Raw genomic sequence first — 7,096 nt, 5'->3', positions numbered from 1 at the left:
ATCCCTAGTTGCCTTGAGAAGGTGGTGAGCTGCCTTCTTAATTCTTTGCAGTCCATGTTCTGTGGGTTGACCCACAAAGCCATTCGGGAGGGAAATCCAGGATTTTGACCCAGCAACTGTGAAGGAACAGCGATATATTTCCAAGTCAGGATGGTGAGTGGCTTAGAGGGAAACTTGCAAGTGGTGGTGTTCTCGTTTATGGGTGGCACGGTAGCGCAGTGGTTAGCACTGCTGCTTCACAGCTCCAGGCTCCTGGGTTCGATTCCCAGCTCGGGTCACTGTCTGTGTGGAGTTTGCACATTCTCCTTGTGTCTGCGTGGGTTTCCTCCGGGTGCTCCGGTTTCCTCCCACAGTCCAAAGATGTGCGGGTTAGGTTGATTGGCCATGCTCAAATTGCCCCTTAGTGTACTAGGATGCTTAGGTTAGAGGGATTAGCGGGTAAAATATGTAGGGATATGGGGGTAGGGCCTGGGTGGGATTGTGGTCAGTGCAGACCCGATGGGCCGAAGGGCCTCTTTCTGCACTGTAGAGTTCTATGATTCTATCTTCTGCCTTGTCCTTCTAGATGGAACTGGTCGTGGGTTTGGAAGGTGCTAAGGATCTTTGGTGAATTGCTGCAGTGCATCTTGTAAATAGTACACACTGTTGCTTCTGACTGTCGATGGTGAAGGGATTGAATGTTTGTAGATGTGGTGCCAATCAAGCAGGCTCCTTAGTCCTGGATGGTGTCAAGCTTCTTGAGTGTTGTTGGAGCTGCACCCATCCAGGCAAGTGGGGAGTATTCCATCATGCTCCTGACTTGTGCCTTGTAGATGGTGGATTGGCTTTGGGGAGTCAAGAGGTGAATTACTCACTGCAGTATTCCTGGCCTCTGACCTGCGCTTGTAGCCATTGTGTTTCACATGGAGAATCCAATTGAGTTTCTGGTCAATGGTAAACTCAAGGGTGTAGACCGCGAAGGATTCAGTGATGGTTATGTCATTGAATGTTAAGGGGCAGTGGTTAGAGTGTCTCTTATTGGTGATGGTCATTGCCTGGCATTTGTGTGGAGTGAATGTTACTTGCCACTTATCAGCCCAAGTCTGGAGCTTGTGCAGATCTTTTTGGATTTGAACATGAACTGCTTCAGTATCTGAGGAGTCACGAATGGTGCTGAATACTGTGCAATTATCAGCAAAAATCCCCACTTCTGACCATATAATGGAGGAAAGATCATTGACGCAGATGAAGATTGTTGGGCTGAGGACGCTACCCTGGGGGACTCCTGCAAAAATGTCCTTGAGCTGGGATGACTCCACAACCACAACCTTGCTATGTACCAGGTATGACTCCAACCAGTTTCGCTAGGGCTCCTTGATGCCACATTAGGTCAAATGTGGCCTGCTTGTCAAGGGCTGTCATTCTCACCTCTGGAATTTGGCTGTTTTGTCCATGTTTGAATCAAGGCTGTAATGAGGTCAGAAGCTAAGTGACACTGGCAAACCCCAAACTGGGCAACACTAAGCAGGTTATTGCTGAGCAGGTGCTGCTTGACAGCTCTGTTGATCACCCCTTCCATCGCTTTACTGATGATCAAGAGTAGACTGGGTGGTAATTGTTGGGTTGGATTTGTCCTGCTTTTTGTGTACAGGACATGCCTGGGCAATTTTCCACATTCTCAGGTAGATGCTAATGTTGTAACTGTACTGGAAGAGCTTGGCTAGGGGAACAGTAAGTTCTGGAGCACAAGTCTTCAGTACTATTGCTAGAATGTTATCAGGGCCCATTGCCTTTGCAGCATCCAGTGCCTCCAACCATTTCTTGAGATCACGTGGAGAGAATCAATTTGGCTGCAGACTGGCATCTGAGATGCTGGGGACCACTGGAGGAGGTCAAGATGGACATTCACTCAGCACTTCTGGCTGAAGATTGCTGCCAACACTTCAGCCTTTTCTTTTGCACTGATGTGGCAACAGTTTTTCAGCACCAATGGTTTTCTGTTCCTCAAGCAACCTTTCGAAAACTCAGTTGCTCCTTTTGTGGCATTTCACTCTCACGCTCAAAAAAGACAGTAGGACTAGGGGGCACAGCCTCAAGATAAAGGGGAGGCGGTTTAGAACGGAGTTGAGGAGGAACTTCTTCACTCAAAGGGTGGTGAATCTCTGGAATTCTCTGCCCGTTGAAGTGGTGGAGGCTGCCTCGCTAAATATTTTTAAAAAGCGGGTTGATGGGTTTTTGATAAGAGAAGGGATTGAGGGTTATGGGGAGAGGGCGGGAAAGTGGAACTGAGCCACGACAGATCAGCCATGATCTTATTGAATGGCGGGGCAGGCTCGAAGGGCTAGATGGCCTACTCCTGCTCCTATTTCTTATGTTCTTATGTTCTCTCTAAAGTACAAGCACCTTACTTACATTCCTGGACCATAACAAGGCTCTTCCAAAGGAGATTCCACATCCAATCCCTTTCTTTCAGTCTAATTTACATCCATTTTTTTTTTCTAATTCTTCTTCCTGCTCCTAAACGTCCAAGTATAGTTTTGCATACCCTTCATTCTCTCTGTAGCCAAATCAAACATCAATTATAATCTCGTAATTATCCACTTGGCACACAGGACTTCAGGAATATAAAGGTTCTTAATTATCTCACTGTTACATTTCCTCAATCTCCAAGGTTTGCACCTTAAGGTTATTAGCATCACCTGATCACTATTTACCTTAACTATTATTTTCTGGGTTGTTGGTGGGCCTTGGTCCTGTGTGTGATTTCTCAAAAACCATTTCACTGCAAGACTGTTTCACTGTAACAATAAATTCCACTCTCTTATTTCCTTGCCACTGGGGATGGTGAAATCTTAGGCCCAAGTCACCTCCTACCTCTTGCTAAGCAACACCACTGAAAAGTCAACAATACTTGGACTCAATTGTGGTATGAATTGCTGTAATATATGTCATGTATTCAGTTATTGTTTAATGGTGGCTGAAATTTTAAAATACATGCAATAGAGGGGTAAAATTATTTCAAGTCTATTCCTTTTGGTAGCTTTAGATGGGCCAAATAAGGAATATCTGGGGGACTTAATGTTTAACTTCACTGATTACAACAGAAAAGATTTGGGAGAAATGGATGCTCACAACTGAATGCTTTGCAGCAGGAGTCAAAGGCAGCAATCAAGAACAAAACTCTGTTTGTTTTCTCCTCTCTCATTTAGCACTGTGGCCTTTGAAGCATTCCATGTAACATTTAATCAGTGTTTTTTCCCAGACCTTCCAGTTCATTACCCCACCAGGGTGTTACATAGCAACTTGACTGTGATAAGAACATAAGAAATAGGATGCTTAATGCCACAAGGAATCTCAAAATCTGTTCCAATCTACTGAATATCAGATTACATTAGAGTGGTACAGTGAACTTCATTTTGCGATGAAAGAAACCAGTCAGACAGCTATTTAGGAATGAATCAATTGTAAAGAAGGTAATGTATTTATTAAGTTTTATTACCATAAGAAAATTTACTTCAGAAAATTGGTTTGATATGTAGTGTCCTTGTGATTCATAAGAACATAAGAAATAGGAGCAGGAGTAGGCCATCTAGCCCTTCGAGCCTGCCCCGCCATTCAATAAGATCATGGCTGATCTGTCGTGGCTCAGTTCCACTTTCCCGCCCTCTCCCCATAACCCTTAATCCCCTCTCTTATCAAGAACCCATCAACCCGCTTCTTAAAAATATTTAGCGAGGCAGCCTCCACCACTTCCCTGCCTAGTGAAACAGTTGAGACTATCACATTGAATGTTTTTAAGGCAGAGATAGATTTTAGAACAGTAAAGGAATTGAGGGTTATGGTGAGCAGGTGGGTGAGTGGAGCTGACTTCATGAAAAGATCAGCCATGATCTTATTGAATGACAGAGCAGCTCGAGGGACCAAATGGTCTAATGCTGCTCCCATTTCTTATGGTCTTACCAAACGCCTTCTGGAAGTCCATATAACCTACATCAGGAGTCTAATCTTTTGACTTCCTCTCCCTGGAAAAGGTCTAAGCCTAAAACACCCTCTAATGATAATACTGTTTGTTTGAGCAATGTCAGCTGGTAGAATAAGGTAGCCCCTTTATACAAGGGCAATATTTATTATGTTGACGTACAAGGAATGATAGAAACTGTGAAAACACCATTGTTTAAATTCCATGCAAGAACAAGTCAGTTTATAACTAGGCTGGTCACCCTACACTAAATAGTATTCACTATGCATTCATTGTTTTTCCTGCAGCCCATTCATCACCTCTTGCTTCAGCTTGCTGACCCTCCCACTTACTGCCTTTCTCTCCAGAACCCTTGCAGTGAGAGAAGGAAAGGCAATAGCAAACAGGAGGGAAGCTGCTTGGAAAGAGAGGGGAGTTGGTAAATGGAAGGCAAGTAGAAAGTGTTAGTAAGAGTTGGTAAGTTATTACATATTAGTAACTGTACACTTGGCATAATGTGCAGTTACTCAACTGTTATCTGCAGCTGGTTCGATTTTTTTACATTCCAAGAGAACTTTGAACAAATTGATTGCAATTATTATACGTATTATTTAAATTTCGTGGTCTGATAAAAAGTTTCCAGTATCCCAACTGGCCCTTATTATTTTTTGCGTGAATACCATAAGGTATAATTTCATCTTCTGTGACACTAGCTTCATCACCATATCTGTAATATGAATACAAGTAGATCACGGTTGAAATCTAACAACTTATGCGGTCACCACTGCGTCAGAAAACTGTGCGCTTACCTGGTTATGTTTAAAAGGATTTGACTTCTGATGCAGCATCCTTGAAGTATCTACTCAGCCTGGTGCAGTATCCTTTGAGAACTCACTCAGTGCAGGAACCCATGAGCTCTGAGAGGATCGGTGCAGATGACATGCCCTCGGGTGTTGGGAGCAGGGTGGTAGAATCGGAGGACAGTCACGTTGCAGGAGAGCACTTTGGGTAGTTGGGTGTTGGTCGGGTGGAATCACGGGTGATAGTTGGAGGAGTAGTTGAATAGTTTGGAGATAGGGGTGGTGAATGGAGAGTCGCTTGTGTAGTTGTGTAGCCGGAATAATGTGGAGGGGAGTTATACGATAAAAGGTAGAACTATCCGGAGTATAGATACGCAGAGAGACCTGGGGGTGCAAGTGCATAAGTCCCTGAAGGTGTCGGTACAGGTGCAGAATGTGATGAGGAAAGCGTATGGTATGTTAGCCTTCATAGGAAGAGGTATAGAATATAAGAGTAGGAGTTTGATGTTGCAGTTGTATAGAACGTTGGTTAGGCCTCACTTGGAGTACTGTGTCCAGTTCTGGTCGCCGTACTACCGGAAGGATGTAGAGATCCTGGAGAGAGTGCAGAGGAGATTTACCAGGATGTTGCCTGGTATGGAAGGGCTGTCTTACGAGGAAAGATTGGATGAACTTGGGCTGTTTTCCCTTGAGAGACGTCGGCTGAGGGGGGATCTAATAGAGGTTTATAAGATTATGAAGGGGATAGATAGAGTAAATGGTGGTAAGCTTTTTCCGCTACTAGAAATGGATAGAACGAGGGGTCACGGGCTTAGGGTGAGGGGGGCTAGGTATAAGACAAATATTAGAGGGCAGTTTTTCACGCAAAGGGTAGTGGGGGTGTGGAATGCACTGCCGAGTAAGGTGGTGGAAGCAGGCACGCTAGGGTTGTTTAAGAGTCACTTAGACAGCCATATGAGCGGGCTACATATAGGGGGATATAGTAGGCCTTACTGAACATTGTAGGCTTGGGAATACATTTTGCCTCAGGAATGTTAGTCTTTGCCTGTTTAATAATGAATTTTTTTGTCTCCACAGGCATTTAAGTCCAGCAAGGGGCATGCAGGCGGCAGGTTGTAGTGGGCTGCTCTTGGATGTTGCTTCGGGAGTTGCCTATTGCTTCATGTCGTTAGTGTGCTTAAACTGGACCATCTCGAGGGCAACATGACAGCTCAGAGACTATCTCTGTTGCTGTGCGGACACATGGATTTGGGCCTGTGTCTGTGGGAGTTTGCACGTTCTCCCCGTGGTTGCGTGGGTTTCCTCCGGGTGCTCCGGTTTCCTCCCACATCCCCCAAAGATGTGCTTTTAGGCTGATTGATTGGGTACTAAAATTGTCCCTAAATTGGACCTCCCTGATCCTCGCACGTTAGACGTAGACTAAAATCATGAATAGGTCACTGAGATAGTAGGACGGCGGCGTGGGCTCGTTGGGCCGAAGGGCCTGTTTCCCGTGCTGTGTTGTTCTTTGTTCTTTGTTCTTTGTTCTTACCCAGATATTTGACTTGTTTTTTTTTCCCCAGGCAAGTACTGTGGATCTCTCCCTAGTCTCCAGCTCTTAACTCAAACTCAGAGTTGGAGACATTTTCAGAAGATTCTGGGTAGCAGAGGAATTGTCCCATTGGATGTTGAAACTTTGCAGGCAATTTTCACGGAGGCCCGTACGTCAGGATTTCTACAGTGCCCGATGTGCATCATCCGTCGTACATTCATTCTCCACAACATGGAGATGGGAATATTTGGCAAAAATGTACAGTGAAAATATTCTCCAGATTATAAGGTATAAAGGATCTACTTATGGGAGTTACCATCAATCACAATTTGCTAATCTATTAGCAAACCATGACCCAGGTATGTGCTGATAAATAGCACTAAACGGAAGTAGAAAGTGAATATATGAAGAGAGTAGACTCTACATTTGTAAAAAATTCCACTCTTTCCAATCGCTTTTAATCTCAATTTTCCATTCCACTTTGTACAAAACTTTAAAACTACATAATTTTTTCTCTTTTTAACCTTCGTGATGTCTGCACTATAGATCTTTAGCTTTCAAACTTTCTGAATAAGATGGGTCTACTTTTCAAAGCACATCAGTAAAGAATACAAGTAATTCAGTAGTATCTTATTAAGATATATTAAGTTATATAGGCCATCAAAAAAAAACACAATAAGCATTGTAACAATTGGCTCCCTAATCGTGTGTGAAATGTTTTTTGGAGCCAGTGTTATTGCACTATTCATTAACTATCCTGGAGGCTGTCAGTTTCTTAGGCCTTCTTTAAAAAAATATGCTTCAAATAAACAGATGCATACTACACAC

The sequence above is a fragment of the Carcharhinus amblyrhynchos genome, chromosome 1 (genome assembly GCF_965287045.1).
Source record: "Carcharhinus amblyrhynchos chromosome 1, sCarAmb.v2.hapA, whole genome shotgun sequence".
Classification (NCBI taxonomy): Eukaryota; Metazoa; Chordata; class Chondrichthyes; order Carcharhiniformes; family Carcharhinidae; genus Carcharhinus; species Carcharhinus amblyrhynchos.
Note: the sequence above shows the minus strand (reverse complement) of the source record.